The sequence below is a fragment of the Leiobunum rupestre genome, chromosome 9, assembly GCF_980474605.1.
Source record: "Leiobunum rupestre chromosome 9, qqLeiRupe1.1.hap1, whole genome shotgun sequence".
Classification (NCBI taxonomy): Eukaryota; Metazoa; Arthropoda; class Arachnida; order Opiliones; family Sclerosomatidae; genus Leiobunum; species Leiobunum rupestre.
This window is the reverse complement of record NC_143392.1, coordinates 28435307-28452039: the sequence shown is the minus strand read 5'-3', so window position 1 is coordinate 28452039 and position 16733 is coordinate 28435307. Positions and strand designations below refer to the sequence as shown.

General features: G+C 37.9%; 1 protein-coding gene across 1 annotated transcript in view; it reads left to right on the top strand.

Moving 5' to 3' along the window:
* MESR6 (misexpression suppressor of ras 6) overlaps nt 1–16733 on the top strand; it is a 397644-nt gene that overhangs the window by 287369 nt on the left and 93542 nt on the right. The window lies entirely within an intron of this gene.

The window sequence follows — 16733 nt, the reverse complement described above, 5'->3', positions numbered from 1 at the left end:
AAGGGGGGGCCACCGAACACACCTTTCTTTGCCCTTATATTAGTCCCACGTGCTTTAATCGAGGGACGTTTTTGTATACCAAATTTTTTTAAGGGTTTTTTACTGTCTAATTCCCCTCGCTGCCCCCCTCGCTGCCCCCCTCCTGGCGGTGGTTCCTTTAGAACTCACCTCCGGCTGAGTTGCTCTTTTCTTCGGGGCTACAATGAAGCCACCCGAATCTCAATCGTGCGCGCGACTAAGTTCCATTACCACACGATTTTTATTCACCATGTCGCCCCCCCTTTGACCCCGTGCGTGGACCTGCGCCGAGGTAGTTTCCCTTTAAGAAAGGGGCCAAAATGATTCTCGCACTGTGCCACAAGCCCACAACCGCCTTTTTACCCTAAAAAATTTCCTATATGGTCTAGAATGGGGATTTAGGGTGCTGTGTTTTGATTCAATGTCTGTCTTAATTGGAGGTTAATGATTATGATGAAATTTCAATTACGTCACTGATTACGTCATTTTTACTTTATCGTAGTCCTTTTTAAAGCCGATGATCGTTGGCGTATTTTTAAATAAATACCAATGAATTAAATTTAGTTATTTAAATATTATCCTATCGTTCGAAATTTTAGTTCCTATAATTCTTACGAAAACAGTTTTAAAAATAGGTCTTTTAAAAATTAAACTTTTTACGAAAAATATTGAGGCAGTGTTTTCGGGCTGAAATGTCTAAATTACCATAATATATTGGGTCCATAAATATTCGCCTCTTATCGCGAATGTTTGGGTAACGAACATGTTAAACATATTCAAAATATTCAACTTCAAAATATTCAACCTATATCGGTAGGCGACGTCTTGTTTTCTCCTTCGCGGGATTTCTTCGAGGGGAATTTGAAAGAAGTAGACTTTCTCCCTTATCTAAAATTCAAGCGCGAGGCCTTAGCCGAACAGCGTACTCCAAGGCGGGGTGACTGTACCATCCGCGTAGCCGGTGAGCGGGCAACGGCGTAATCCCCGTCTCCCTTATCTAAGCCTCATAGGGGTAACCCTTTTCGGATTTTCCTATCAAAAGCGAAAGCCCCCCAGTTTTTACTCGGCCTGTGTTTTTTTTTTTCGTTCGGCGCCTAAGAATCGACAGGAGCTGGCGCGGATATTGAAAGGGTAGTCCTTCTCGACGTGTTTTTTATATCTAACCCAGTGGCCGTCGATGGGGGTGCCCTGCCATCCGTTAGGCTGGCTTTTTCCCAACTCTCCTTCAAACCTTTCCCCCGTTGAAAAAGGATTTTTTCTACGTATATTACGATGCGAGCCGGTAATTTTTTTACCCCTTATTTTTTAGAGTCTTTGTTTGGTTCCGTGTTACGAGAAACATCTGCGCTTTCCGCGCTTATATATTCTCCACATCTTCTTCTCCGTGCTCCCAACAAAGACGAGGATGTTATCCTAAGTTGCATCTTCTACCCACTTTTTATTTGAAATTTCTATCTTTTGGAGTAACGGTATATACTCTCTCTTAAGAAAATGACGGATTCAATTCGATTTCCAAATCATATTGAACGGATCGAAATTCAACTTTCATAATAATTATAATATGTTATATTTTATCTAGGGATGCACCGATATATTGGCTATCCGTGGCCGATATATCGGCGGTAATATCGAACGATATTAACAAAGTAATCTATCATAACAGTATTGTTTATGATAAAATCATTGTAAAAGACGGTTCAGTACACTGTCATACCATTTTATTCTAATTTTTCATGAAAAAAAGTTTGCAAGAGCATATCCGAATTCATTTTACATGCATGATACATATTTTCTATCACAAATCGAATATCGTTGTTTTTTATTTGTTTCCACTAGTAACCCGCTGTCTAAAAAATGGTATGATCTAGCTTCTGATGGCCAATAAAATAAAATATTATTATTAGTTAGTTCATCGATAATTTTCATATTTTTAAATGTTTTTCTGAAAATATTTTTCTAATACGGTATCGGCCAATATCGGCTTCGCTTAAGCCGATATTGGCCTATACTGATATTAGCAAAATAGGCCGATATATCGGTGCATCCCTAATTTTATCTATTTAAAATTAATGAAATTCAATTCCAATTTGATAAATAAAATATTACTTGATCCAAATAGAATAGGATTCAATTTAGACGTTGGATTATGCCATAAAATTAATTTATTTATTTATCGGGGATACATTCCAACGTCATAAAATACTCTTAGAAATGTTTGCTGCAGTTATTTATTCATCTCAAAGGCAGGCACGCGGTGCTACCAGATATCTAAATTAATTATCTTTAATTCGGGAAAGCGTATTTAAATATATGATAGTACCATTTCGAAGGACCGAAAAATAAAACTATTCTTTAACTAAACATCGTGCGTTTTTAAAAATATATTCAACGGTTTAGTTTGAAGTTTTAAACGGAGTTAATGGAATAGCATCCATTCGGAGTTCCTCGCTCGCTTTTAGAATGACCGTGAATGTGGATTAAATTTTAAAATGCCGGAGTGTAGCGCGGGTACTTAGTCGCCTTTAATTATAGAGCTCCATTCGCTTTTAAGGGCCTCACCACATGCCCCTGACGAAACCGCACCAACGGCGTCCAATGGAATAAATGCGTTCGTTTCAAACGCCTTTCAAAGATTTCCAAAATAAAAAAACCACTCATTTGATATTTCCTCTAACCTTGAGGAGATTTTTTTAGGAGTCCGATTGTGTCCTTATATCAAACGGATGCACCCAAATCCGTCGCCCCATTCCCTCTGATAACTGGCTGGTTTTTCTCGCGGTTGATGGTAAATAACTCGCGTAGACTTTTATTTTTCAAGTTTGGTGAATTATAGCCGTAGGGCCAACTATATTGTTTTCAATTCGACGGTTTTCGTAATTTGATTGGCCGGATCGAATTATGACGCCCATTTAAATTACATCCTATTCAACCTATCATAAAACGTTCTTTAGACAATGGCTCTTGAGAAATTGTATTTTGAAAAGAAGAGTTAATATATTATCATATATGACATTAAGATATAATTTTTTGAAACCACAACGAGAATATATTTGGAATAATGATAACCTTCCCTTAGCAATCACTCAAATCGGTCTGGATTTTCATTGGTTCTTTAAACCTTACGTCTAGACCATGGTGGCCGCGGATGGTTAAAGTTGAGTTAACGAACAAAATTGGTTTATATTGTTAACTATCCTATCCCGCAAAATGTAAAATGTGACCTCCCCTTTAAACTAAAGTTCGTATAATGAAATCCGAAATTTATGCAATTTCTTTTTCGTTTCTTCCATTGAATCTCGCCTCCATTCCGCGCGGATACGGCCCTAGAAATCCTTCCGCGGAAATTGAAGAATAGTTTTTCTCTTCTACTGATTAATTCCCCACAAAAAAGAGAGAAAAGTTCGCCGTGGAAGATGAAGAAGATGCTCTCCCCTATCATCGATAGTATTAGCTTTGTTGTTTAGAAACTGGGTTCCCCTATACTTCCTTTCCAATGAGAAGTGTCTCCTTACGCCACAGCCGAGGAGAGGGTGAAGTTAGCGACGGTAGGACCGAGGGGCGAATGTCTTCTTATTACAACGTAGCTATAGGCTTCGAATGTTAATAGGGTTTCCGCTCTCGTGCCGCGTAGAGTCCTCGCTTTTCGGGCTCCTTCGGGCTATCACGATGGCCCAATCTTAGATAACTTAAGGGGGAGGGGAGGATGAGGAATAGACGACAGGATCTCTTTTTTCGGGTTGGCTTCTTCTACGCGCGCCGGATGTCGGCCCCTTCGGCGTTTTCTTGGCTGTAGTGTTTTCTGATGGAGATGAACCCGGCGCATCCTCATCTCGCTCTCCATCTTCTCATTTCTGAGCTAGCTTTGTTCTCTCCTCCATCCTCCTTTAGCTCTTTTTTCTAAAAAAGAAGTGATTGGAGAGAGAGAGAAAAGGATGCTGCCAGATCGAGGTTGCGTTCGCATTTGGAAGCGAATGTTCGCCGAATTGATAAATTACCCTTTTCTTCGATTGCGTTTTGAAAGTTCATCTCCGATACGCCTTGTACCGTAGACGTTAAATACTTCAATTTTGATTTGTATTTAACGAATTTAATTGGTATTTAACAAATACGTACACTAATCAGTAGTTCTTTCTATAAATTCACTAGGCCTTTTGGTTTTAATGTGTCTTTTACGGCACTGTGATGGAGCGAGTGATGTCGTCGCGAAGAATTTCGGATCTACTAGCGCACGTGCTAAGATTGTATTAATAGGTGGTTTATTTTCGCTTGTTCCGGGATTTCGGAGTAGGTATATGACGTCATTTTACTCCGATTCTGTGCAGGGGAGAATAGATTGAGTCGGAGTAAAAACGTTTTTCCAAAATGGCTGCGTGTAGCCTTTTTAGCAGATTAATTCTGGATAGCAGATGACCAAATCCAATTTACTCCTTTACACCTCTTTTTCAGAAGGAGTAAAAAGAGTAGCCCTAATACTCCGAAACAAGCGAATTGTTTGTGGGGCGGAGTAATTATCATCCCCGGAACAGGCGAATAAAACGTTTTAGGCTCAATAGAGTACACTTTTAGTCCGATAACAGGCGAAAAGAAACCACCTATTAAAGTTATGTTTTGTGACGTAGCAGCAGCGTGTTTTATTTCTTTGTTTTAGTTCATTTTATTCTATAGAAACATCAATTACAAATGTTTGTATAAACCAAACATATTTCCCATCATATTTATCTACAATTTCCACTATTAACGTAATTTTTTCTTTCATCGTATGCAATAAGTCATCCGAACTGAGAACAGTTTCATACTACGTATGACAGACGCTCTACCATTTACGTCATTCATTATAGGCGAAATACCGTCCAACTTATATATTTCACTATTTATATACAGAAACGGTCTAATTTGGAACATAAATTTCGCCCCCGTAAAGTATAGAGGGCGTATCGATATAAACGACGTTAATATATCTTCTCTAAAAGTCGCGAAATACACGAGAAAAAAATCCATCGAAGTAAAAAAAGTAGAGGAATATTCAGTTCCGCGATCCCATTTTTTCGTCCGAGGAATAAGTCATTTTTAAAAAAACACTCTTTCGCCTAGAAGCTTTTTTTTTGGTTCCGTCTCCTAGCGGAAAATTTATGGACTAATGGTAGTGCCGGGCAATAATGAATGGTCCTTTTTGATAAATTGGTCCTCTCCGGGAAGGGTCTATCAAAAAACGGGGTGTGAACGGGACCGCGGCCTAGGACGACGCTATGCGGAGAAGCCTGGGATGAAAAGCGAAGGCGGGCAGAGATGCGGCGAACATCGATCACCGAAATCCATCAGTGATGCCGTGCGGAGCGAAAAAGGAGGACCTCGCCGGCAAAAACCAGGACGGGGAGGGGGTGACGGCTCAAGAACACTCCGGGGAAAAAATCCCTTCCAAGAAATATATTCCACTGTACAGCGCCATCTCGTCACGGGGCTATCCGGACAACTGGCGCTTATATCGAAACCCGCCGTTGAACCCACTCTCAGCTTACTCTAAATTTCCTTCTATCTTACTTTGGGGAAAGAAATGGGGGTATATTTTCCATCTGCATTTTGTAAAAGATGCGTTTCATCTCATTTAAAAACTAAAGCTCTCTCTCTGTTTAGTTTCAAAGGCACTCTCTACGCTGTTTATATTAAAAACAAGTTTCGATTTGAAGAAAATATCCCTCTTCTTTGATACTTCTTACATTTTAGATCGCAACCCGTGCATTTTCTTGCGTACAGTTTTCATTGGTTAGACGCTTTAGCAACGCGTCGAAAGTCGTGTATTTTCTTGCGTACAGTTTTCATTGGTTAGACGCTTTAGCAACGCGTCGAAAGTCGTGTATTTTCTTGCGTACAGTTTTCATTGGTTAGACGCTTTAGCGCCTGCTGCCGTCGGAAGGGGAAAATTCGTAAATTGTCTTCCCCCTTTCCGTAAAACGTTCAGCGTAAAGGTTCGTCCAATGAAATTTGTACACAACACTGCGATAGCGTGTTTAAAAGCTAGCAGCATTCTCCTTGTGTTTGTTGCTCCTACAGTTGTCGGCATGTTGTTAACGTTATCTGTTAAAATAAAAAATGTTCTGGAAATATGTATGAAATTAACACGGGTTCAATCTACGGGAAAATAGATATGACGTCACTGAATATTTTGCGCTTATTAATAGCTTAATAAATAACATTAATCAGCTAGGCTAATTCCAAAGGCACCACCTGAGGTCCAACTCGAGGGGCAGGTCACTTCCTTGATTAACGACGCACCCCTCAAAATATTAAATCCGATTTTGATTAAATTCAATTTAATCACGATTAAGTTGATTAAATCACGTTTAATCATGATTAAAATGATTAAATCCCGATTAAAAATTTATATCGTGATTAGTATGATTATATCGTACTTTAGTTTTGATTTTAATGATAAATTTTCGATTCGGCCGATTATATTGATTAAATCGTGATTAAAATGATTAAATCTAATTAAAAGATTAGATCATGATTATAATTATTAAATATCGTTTAAATGATTAAATCCTGATTAAAAAGATTAGATCATGATTAGAATGATTAAATCTCATTTAAATCGTGATTAGATTTTCTAATCTTGATTAGATTTTCTAATCTTGATTAGATTTTCTAATCTTGATTAGATTTTCTAATCTTGATTAGATTTTCTAATCTTGATTAGATTTTTTAATCTTGATTACCCTGATTTAATCACGATTACCCTGATTTAGTCATTTTACTATGATTAAGACGCACCCAAAATGGAAGTGACCTGCCCCTCGGTCCAACTTATCTCTGCGACGTTTAATACCTTTAAATCCATTATAAATCATGTGTCCGGGATACAACGACTAGGAGATTATCTAGGATTTGTTACTCCTGGGTAGTGTTGTAAGTCAGAAAATTTTCCGGAAAATGACCGAGGCCTTTTTTCCGGAAAATGACAGGTTTTTTTCCGAAAAATTTTCCGTATTTTTCCGAAAAAAATAAAAAAAGTTTCATTCCATGATTAGTCTAATATATTGTTTGCAAATTGAAATAAAGCGGTATTTTCGCCTCATTTTTTCGAATCTGAAAGTAAAACTAAACCTCTAGACTAGTTTAAACTGATTAACAATGTAACGCTATTAATGTTTTGTAGTATGTTTACTGATATTAGACATTTTATATCGATAAAAAGTTAAAAACATTAAAAACCCTTAAAAGGATATTTATGTTTCAAATTTTTATTTTTCCGATTTGCGGAAAATTTTCCGCAAATTGGGAAAATTTTCCGGAAACGTTTCTGGAAAATTTTCCGCGTTTTATTTTTCCGGAAACGTTTCTGGAAAATTTTCCGCATTTTATTTTTCCGGAAAATTAACAACACTACTCCTGGGTGTAAGTTTGAACGTAAATGTTTATAAAAAGAAAGTATTTTATATAATGAAAGGGGTTAGGATGGAAGGCTAAGAGATGGCGAACAATTAAAATAATTGTTGAAAGGGTGGCTGGTGGGGTTAGTGGCGGATGTCACGTGAGAGGGGGCTTTTCACGGGTACTTAAACAGCGTCTCGTCTCTTTCATCAAACTCCCGAAAGACTGAAGGCAAATTTCTCGGAGATGGGTTACCCACCTTTTTTGTTGGAGGGGCTCACGCTTTTAATTTCATTTAGGGCGGAGCCTGAATGAACCCCATTAACCGAACTTGGTTGGCCTCAAATGGTCGAAGATTTTCGTCACTTGTTGGATTCGAGAGCGGGCCCCGGAAAAATATTAATTTCGGGCCTAATGGAGTCGTAACTATTGGAGAGATTACTATACATTTTAGTAGATAAATATAATAATAATAATAATAATTAGCTAGGCTAATACCCAAGACACCGCCTAGTTTGTTCCAAATCGGGCCCCCAAGGTTGCACGGGCCCGGATAATTTGTACCCTCTCTTGTTCGAGAGATCCGTTAATGGTATAAATTATAACTTGGACCAAATCGTCACTGAAATATTCTTAGAAATAAGTGCCAGCTAGGGGCAACAAACACAAGGAGAATGCAGCTAGCCTTTAAACACGCTAACGCAGTTTTGTGTACAAATGTCATTGGACGAGACTTTACGCTGAACGTTTTACGGAAAGGGGGGAGACAATTTCCGATTTTCCCCTTCCGACGGCAGCAGGCCCTAAAGTGTCTAACCAATGAAAAATGTACGCAAGAAAATGCGCGACTTTTGACGGGTTGCGTTCTCCTTGTGTGGGGTGCTGTGTTTGTTGGTCCTAAGTGCCAGTAGCTAACGCGGAAAATACATTTGGTCATCCGCTATAGGAATAATATTGTCCAAAATATTGTTTATTCTCGCGGACCAACGAAATCCCCGCGAGCCCCAGCAACCACGCTTAATTCAATTTCGTTAAACAAAGAACTCCCCGTCCGTATGACATTTATTGATCCAGTCTGGGCCTATATCTCCGGAATGGAGCGCGGGCCTCTCAGGGCGAGAAAGGGTTCTGTAGATGCCTGGATTTTTCCTGCGAGAAACGGAAGGCCTCAGCCATTGAAGAATATTTTCGGCGACGCGCTCCCTGGTGGCGCTGCCTGTTATATATTTTTTCCCCTTTCGCGATGAATTATGGGAGCCGGGTGTCGCCGAAGGACTGACGTAATTGGTAATAAAATGTGATCTCGCTCTTGCGGTTTTGCACCCCCCCATTGCGCCCCCCATACCACCAACTTCCTTTTGCGGACATAGGCCTTCCTTCCTAGCCTATTTTATTTCGCAATTTCTTATTATACGAATATCTCTGGTATTGGTGATTCCCATCGTAGACGTTCGAAGTAACTTAAGAACTTATACATATATAAGCACCATTTGTTAAAATATACGTTTCTAAGTTGTAACCGATGGATATTTTAAGAATCGAATCGACGGGTGGCTGTCTCGGAATGGTATTAAAGGAATATAATTACCGCTTTGAACAACGGTACCGTCTTAACTCTAAACGAGCAGTTTTGAAGGAACCCCGTATCAACCTAACTTCGAAGTAAAGCCGAACTATCGGTAATGGTAGAGACGTATTCTCCTGACTGGCATTTTTTGTCAAGGGATAAAGTAGGTGGGGGGGGGATTGGGGGTTTCTCTAACCCTTCTAACCGCCATCAGTTCCTTAATTATGCATCTGTTATTGCTTTGGAATCCCCCTCTTTTACGTCGTTGCCATTTTTTTAAATAACGCGACCGTAGCGCCGTACTCTCCCTGGTGGAGGGATCGAAATTCATTTTTGGTCCCGGCTGGAAAGAACGAGAAACCAGAGGGGGGGGGGGGAGTTATTCCCCCAGCGCCCCCCGCGGTTAAGCTATAATTTAAGCTAGACCTTTTTTAATCCCAAATTTATCCCGGGCTTTTCCTATTTCCAATCCGTGCCTAAACTGGAACTATTTATCATTTTTTCCTTCTTCGTTATTAAAAAGTATCCCACGACGTTTTTCCCGGCTGCATTGGCGAGTTAGATTTACAAAACCGCCCAACATAGTGTCAAATGTTTAATTATGATGCCATCCTGGTACTAAATGTCCAAGTAATATCATTTAAGGGGTTTTCCACCGAGCTTTTCGGTTTCCCCTTCCATAAAAACTTGTAGAGGTTAACGGTAGTATTTAGTTTAGGGAGCTGTTGGCTCGCGTGGCATGAAGGGCTTTCCACCACCCTCCTACGCATTGTAACCCGGCCACCTAACTTAATGGCTTTAAAAGTCGCTTGATGACTTAGGCCTAAGGTGGTGCCTTGGGTATTAGCCTAGCTGATTATTATATACCTACTTTAAAACGAATTATCAGGTTGTAGGTGTCACGAATATCAACTGGTATAAATTAAATCGAATTATCAGGTTATGGGTGTCGCGAATATCAACTGCTATAAATTAAATCAAATTATCAGGTTATGGGTGTCGCGAATATCAACTGCTATAAATTAAAACGAATTATCAATTTATAGGTGTCGCTAATATCAACTGGTTTAAATTAAAACGAATTATCAATTTATAGGTGTCGCGAATATCAACTGGTTTAAATTAAAACGAATTATCAATTTATAGGTGTCGCGAATATCAACTGGTTTAAATTAAAACGAATTATCAGGTTAGAGGTGTTGCGAATATCAACTGCTATAATTTTTTTTTAATTTTCCTAAAACCCTTTCACCGTTGATTTGATTGAAAAGCTATAGACTGCCTTTCTTTGATTATTTTTTTAACGGCGTGTTTCGAAAAGCAAACGTATGGTGGCGCAGCAATCTTTCCCACGCGTAGCCACACCCTTCCGTTCCAGCCTTTGACAGATTACCCCCCGTTGGTTAACGTGGAAGGATTTAAAGTAATAAAGATTGTATTGAAAGGTTTCGGGGAGACTTTCGGCTCGTAATTAATCCTCTCGGCTTCATTCGTTAATCCGACTTTCTTTTAATTAGTAGGGAAATCGTACATTCGTCGACGCGGAAAATAGGATAAAAGACTGAGAAACTTCCATCTGTTCTTTTTAGGGTAATTGCCCCCCCCCCCCCGCAAAATCACACCCTTAACTTTTTTTTTTAAATCCTGTGTGTTAGAAAGTCAATATGGTTAATGAATGCAATGCGAACGTGGCTAAAGTTAAAGTTAATTAAAATTACCTATGGACTTTAATGTAGAAATTTTTAAATTAAACGAAAAGGTTGAAAAGTCCACAATAAAAAAAGGGCAAAAATCCTAAATCCTAACAAATTTAAAGTAATGATAAAACTTTAGGGCTCTGCGATTTGTTGTTTTAGACAAACGAGTATCAATTTTTTTTCATCGAGTATTCGAGTCAATTAATATTGAAGTCGGGTCGAGTAATCGAGTACTTGATTAAGGGGAAAGTTTAACTTATTCGAGTCGAGCAACTAAAAAAAAACTTTGAATAATATCTTTAACGACTCGGGTTATCGAGTACTTGATTGAGAGCTGGTTTTATTCTAGAAATTATGAAAAATATGCCTTTAATTGAAATGAGCCACAGTTTACAAAACTTTGTAGGCACCGTTTATTGCCACCCCCCCCCCCAAAAAAAAATTGTAAAACCACTCTTTGAGCTTCGAAACATCGATTATAGAAAAAAACCCAATACTCGTCGAGTTTAAAGAGCAGCTTATTCGAGTAATCGGGTACCCGTATATGCCATTTTTTGGTACTCGGTAATCGACGAGTATTCTCCAATTGCTTATTCGAGGTCGAGTTTGAGTATTCGACCTCAAAAAAGGCCGAGTACTCGATGATGTACGCGAAACTCAGACCAAATAGATCTTCTGATATAAAATAGTCAGTAACTTGAACTTTTCGCACATTTCATTATCCACCACTCTCCCCCTATTCGGCGTTCCGTTGCTACGCAACGCGTTTTGAAATTTTTAATGATTAGGGTTAGCTTCTCTTTTCGGTTTCGTCGCAAGCCAATTTCCATGCGCGGTACTGATGAGCTCCAACTAAGGCGAAAATTCATCTACCGTTGGAAATTCTGGCTGTTTTAATAGCCACTTCAATTTGTTTTTGACTCGAAGATCTAGCGAATTTGCTCCGAGTTTCGTGTTTTTATTTTATTCCCATAGACCTATTGGTCGAGTATTTCGTAAGTTTTATAACTACATAAATTTGTTAAAGTTTAGCATTGCTAAAATTAGTATATCTTAGTTAATTGTATATTATGAATTAATGAATATTTATTTTTTTCATTTGCAAAAGTCCCTTTTGTAATAATCTAATTTATTAATAGGATTCACAAGCACACTAATAGAACGATAAATGTACGAACTATTTAAAATTGACACAAATTAAATTAACAGTATTCGAAGAACATACTAACCGATAATTCTTTTTGTTACGACTAAATCAGGCCAGTCTGGGCAATTCGAACCTAAACCCAGCAAAAAATAGAGTTCGTACACGACCTGGAAAACCTGGAAAAGTCAGGGAATTCTAAAATATTTCCAAAAGGTCGGGGAATTTGAAAATAATTCCAAATGGTTAGGGAATAGTCAGGGAATTTTAAAATGGTCCAAAAAAATCCGGCAAATAAATTTTTGAAAGATGTATTAAAAATACATAATCAATATATTTCAAGATTTTACCTCCAAACATAAATTTATTGTACAAAAATGGTCACGGAAAATTTGGCAATTTGGCCAGGGAAAACCTGGAAATGTCAGGGAATTCAATTCCGGAAATTTTGTACGAACCCTGAAAAAGCAATTATACGCCGTTACCCAGGGTGAAATTCACTACCAGGGTTTGGTCTACTAATGTTATTCCTACTGAGCGCCTGTAGAAGTGTTCCTTACGCATTACACCACTGTCCAGGGTTAAGTCATCTACCAGGGTTTGGTCTACTAATGTTATTCCTACGGAGCGCCTGTAGAGGAGTCCTCTCAGGTGTATTAAAAAGGAAAACATTATAGAGCATTCCAATATATAAACAATCAATTACAATATGTACCTGGCTCAAAGCTAGTTGTTATTTAAATGTGTAGTGTTTTTTGGTGCACCAGCATCTCTTTGTATTGTTTAATGGTTCCAACGGAACAGATAAACCAAACAGCTTTGAACTCTCATTTTTGGATGCACAGAGATGGTTCCGAAGTGGTATTTAACTTGTGGTAAATAATGGTTAATAACGTTATGGTATAAAATGGGAAGAGTGGTAAATAATGGTGGATAATGTTAAATAATATATTTCCTTTAAATCTTTACAATATTTAAAACTTAAAACCACATTTAAAGAGATAAAACCTTTAATATTTAGACTTGTAAAGTCATGGAAATAAAATACAGTTGATATATTATTTTTTGAATTATTTTCTTAATTTAACATATTGTTTTATAATATAAACCAATTTTTACCATTATTTACCATAATTTACCATATTAAACCGTCGAAAAAAATGGTATTTTTAGAACACTGAATGTATTTTCTACAAGTAAGCTTCCCTTCCACAAAATGCGTCTTTAATTATTTCCATTAAGCAATGACGTAAGCCAGCGAGGTATATTTTATTGAAAACTCCACGCGACACTTTTGAAAGAAAAAGCTTGGCTTAATGGAAATTTCCCTCTTTTAATAGCAAATTACTTGCCTAAAAGTAGTCTCAGTTTTGAGAATATTATTATTCCTGTGGGTCTTTGGTTCCACCGCCATATTTTAACCCCCCCCCCCTTGATTCTTCGCCCCTTAATTATTATATATATTTTTTTAAAACAGTAAATAGCTCCCTCTGGTGAGAGAATTGCGCCTTGGAAAATTGGTGTACGAGTACAATGAGGCTTATCAATGCGAACCGACGACAGAGGTAATCAGCTAGCATCACGTATTGAATCGCTCATTAAACGCTAGCTCCCAAACTTATTCGCGTGGGGGAAACTTAGAAAAGCCAGGACCGAGGCGCGCCGGTAAGAAACGTACGTGTCCCGCATTTGCAAGAAGTGGTATTACCGTTGGTGCCAGCGACGTGTTTCGGTAATGATTCTGTTTTTGAGAGAGCCAAGAAATGTGACAAGTTTTCCTCTTCCATTTGTCATGTCCCGCGCACGCGAACCCCTGTTCCTACTCATTTGCATAAGTGGGCAAAAGCAGTCGCTCTGGGTCCCACCTACTTCGGAACCCTGCAAAATGCGTGTAATACACGCCTCGCGATCCGCAGTCCCGCGTGCCTAGACTCGCGGTCTACCGAATGGGGGAAACGCGACTGTAGCGCCATCTATGTCGTCGCCGGGGTACTATTATCGATTTCCCTTTTTCTAATGGATATAATCGCGCCTCAAAAATTGGTTTTGGTGTTTCGAATTTTAATTTGGTTCGTAGAGTTGATAACGTCACGCGAAACCCAATTATTGGTAAAAAATTTACGATTATAAAGACTTATCCGATATTCTACCAAGGTCGCAGACTTGACCCGCCTTCTACTTTGAGTTTAGAGTTTGTTGACGCGTCGCGCTGACTGTATTATTTAGTCTCATTGCGAATTTACAATGTTGCAAATTTCGCAACCGTAACGTCGAATTATTTTCATTTTCCATTAAAGAAACGCGTCATTAATTGTTAATGCGTTTTTAAGTACAGAAGCTAGAGCCAGCTTATCATATAAATTGTACATAATGGAAAAATTTATTTCATTTCGTTAAATTGTCTTAAAGTATTATTAAATGAATTGACACAACTTACTTCTTAACTGTCGAAGACACTTATCTCCGTCCGCGTCCATAAACGTCTGAAAATAAAATAAAAATCAATTAAATTTTCTTTCGAATTATATTTAGCGATTTAACATTCAAGATATGCAAATCCCAAGGGTGCCTTTTAGAAACAATCAGAGGTTAAAGGAACGGGGTTCACCATCTTCCCTAAAATCTGTTTGGCCCTCGTAATTATGAAAATGGCCATTACTTAGTTTATAAGACTCGATTGTGGGCAAATTTTTTTCCCCGCTTGGATAGGTTGTAAAGGGGTTTGGGTGTTTTCTCGACTCATTAGTCGTCCAGCAGAGGGAAGCACTGTCTCACAGGGTTGTCGCTGGTCCTGTTCAGATAAGCGTAAAAGGCTTAATGATCTGTGCCGGCGCTCTACTCGATTTCCTCGAGGGACCCGCGAAAGAGATGACTTTTAATGGCGAACCTGATTTTATTGGTGGAAACTTAGCTCTAATGAAAGTACGATCATTCTCTACAACCTCCGCAAAACCAAATAAACATCGTTTCAACACTCCTTTTTAAGTTGATCAAAAGATTTCTTTAACGCCTTATTTATACAGGGTGTTTTAAAAGGTTATGCAAAAAGTTTAATACTGTTTAAAAGCTTAGGTTTTTTCTGCCTGTACCCCTTTAAATTAGGCCAACATGTTCAGCGGTTGGCCTACCACCAGGGTATTTGTGCTACACTAAGTTAATTTAAAGGGGGACAGGCAGAAGAAAACCTAGGCCTTTAAGTTACCTACTAGCCCCTGGACGTAGGCTGCAACAAGCGCAAAACCAAGCAGCAGGGATTTTAAATATTGTTTAAGTTACCTTGCTTTAAAACCAACCATTTGTTTAAGTTTTAAGTGACGAAATGATAAAATATTTTATCTGTAAGGTTGATTTTAGAATGCATTTCGTTATACAGGGTGTTTCAAAAAGTTATGCAAATATTTTAAGGAGTTGTAAGGGGTGAGTTGAAAAGTATGCCTGTTTTTTTCATTTTCCTACGATGAGTGAAAAGAGCGCCAGAGAGCTTCAAAGTGTGGCCTACTAGCCCCTGGAAGTAGGCTGCAACAAGCGCAAAATCAAGCAGCAGGGACTTTAAATACTGTTTAAGTTACCCTTTTACGCTGGTTACCTCAATTTGTACCAGCGTAAAAGAGTAAACTTAAACAGTATTTAAAATACTTACAAAGTCCTTTTTTACCTAACACACGAACCCAAACATTAATGTTCGCGTTTCCCTGCTGCTTGGTTAGGCGCTTGTTGCAGCCTACTTCCAGGGGCTAGTAAGCCACACTTTGAAGCTCTCTGGCGCTCTTTTCACTCATCGTAGGAAAATGGGATAAAAACAGGCATACTTCTCAACTCAACCCCTACAACCCCTTAAAATTTTTGCATCAACTTTTGAAACACCTTGTATTCTTATTTTCATTGCATTGAGGCCCTTTAAACTAAGGGCTTTAATTTAAAGGGTGGGGCATATTCATCAATTTATAGTTTTTGTAAATTCACACATGAATAAGTTTATTTAAATATCAACTAAAAATGCGTTTAACCTCTTTCTGAGTTAGAACTGCATTATTTGATGATATTATTTTTATTATCTATCGAGATGTACAGTTCTAATCGTCAAAATTATAGTTCGACATTTTCCAAATATATTTTAAAAATATTTTATTTCCAAGGTCACCTCCTGCTGTGGTTTTAACTACGAATTCCCGAAGTTAAATAAGTACATACTACATCTACCTTTCAATTAATTAAGGAATCTGGTTTTTCGTTTCCTAGACTGGTTTCGATAGCGTTTTTAGGTGTATTTAATCATCCGGTTTTTTGGTTAATTCTATTGAATTAATTAGTTCTAAGACTAATTAAAATTAATTATCAATATCAATTTAAAGATTGTACAACGAGAACTGTTATATTAATTATACATAAGCTCTTATGTATATAATTAGAACCATAAGTAACATAATACCTCTAAGTATGACATTGGGAAAATTGTTTACTACATACTTTCTTAACAGGGACGTCAATATTATTTCTAAATAACGCCCCTCGTTACGATTTTTTTGGAGTACTATATGATTGGCTGAATTTGAACTATGACTCCTTTTGGATGACCAATAGAAAAGCTCAAATCACAAAGAGTGTTAAACTTCCGGGTTACTGATTTATCTTTGGTGAAAAAAGGAATTAGTAAGAAAAAATGCGTGAGCAAGGCTTCAAGTGTCATACTTAGAGGTAATATGTTACTTATGTTAGAATTTTTTTATATTAATCTTAGGACAGAAGTACCCCATAAATTTGGCAGGATCTAGGCACTCTCCAACGCGAATTAATTAAATTCAAGGGTAGAAATAGGTATATCAAGTGTATCACTGCGCCTAACAATGATATATATTTATAGAGGGTCAGAATTTGATTTATTTCTTCCTCAAACTATTTTTTTATACCAAAATGTATTTTGTAAAAATCAGCGGTAGCC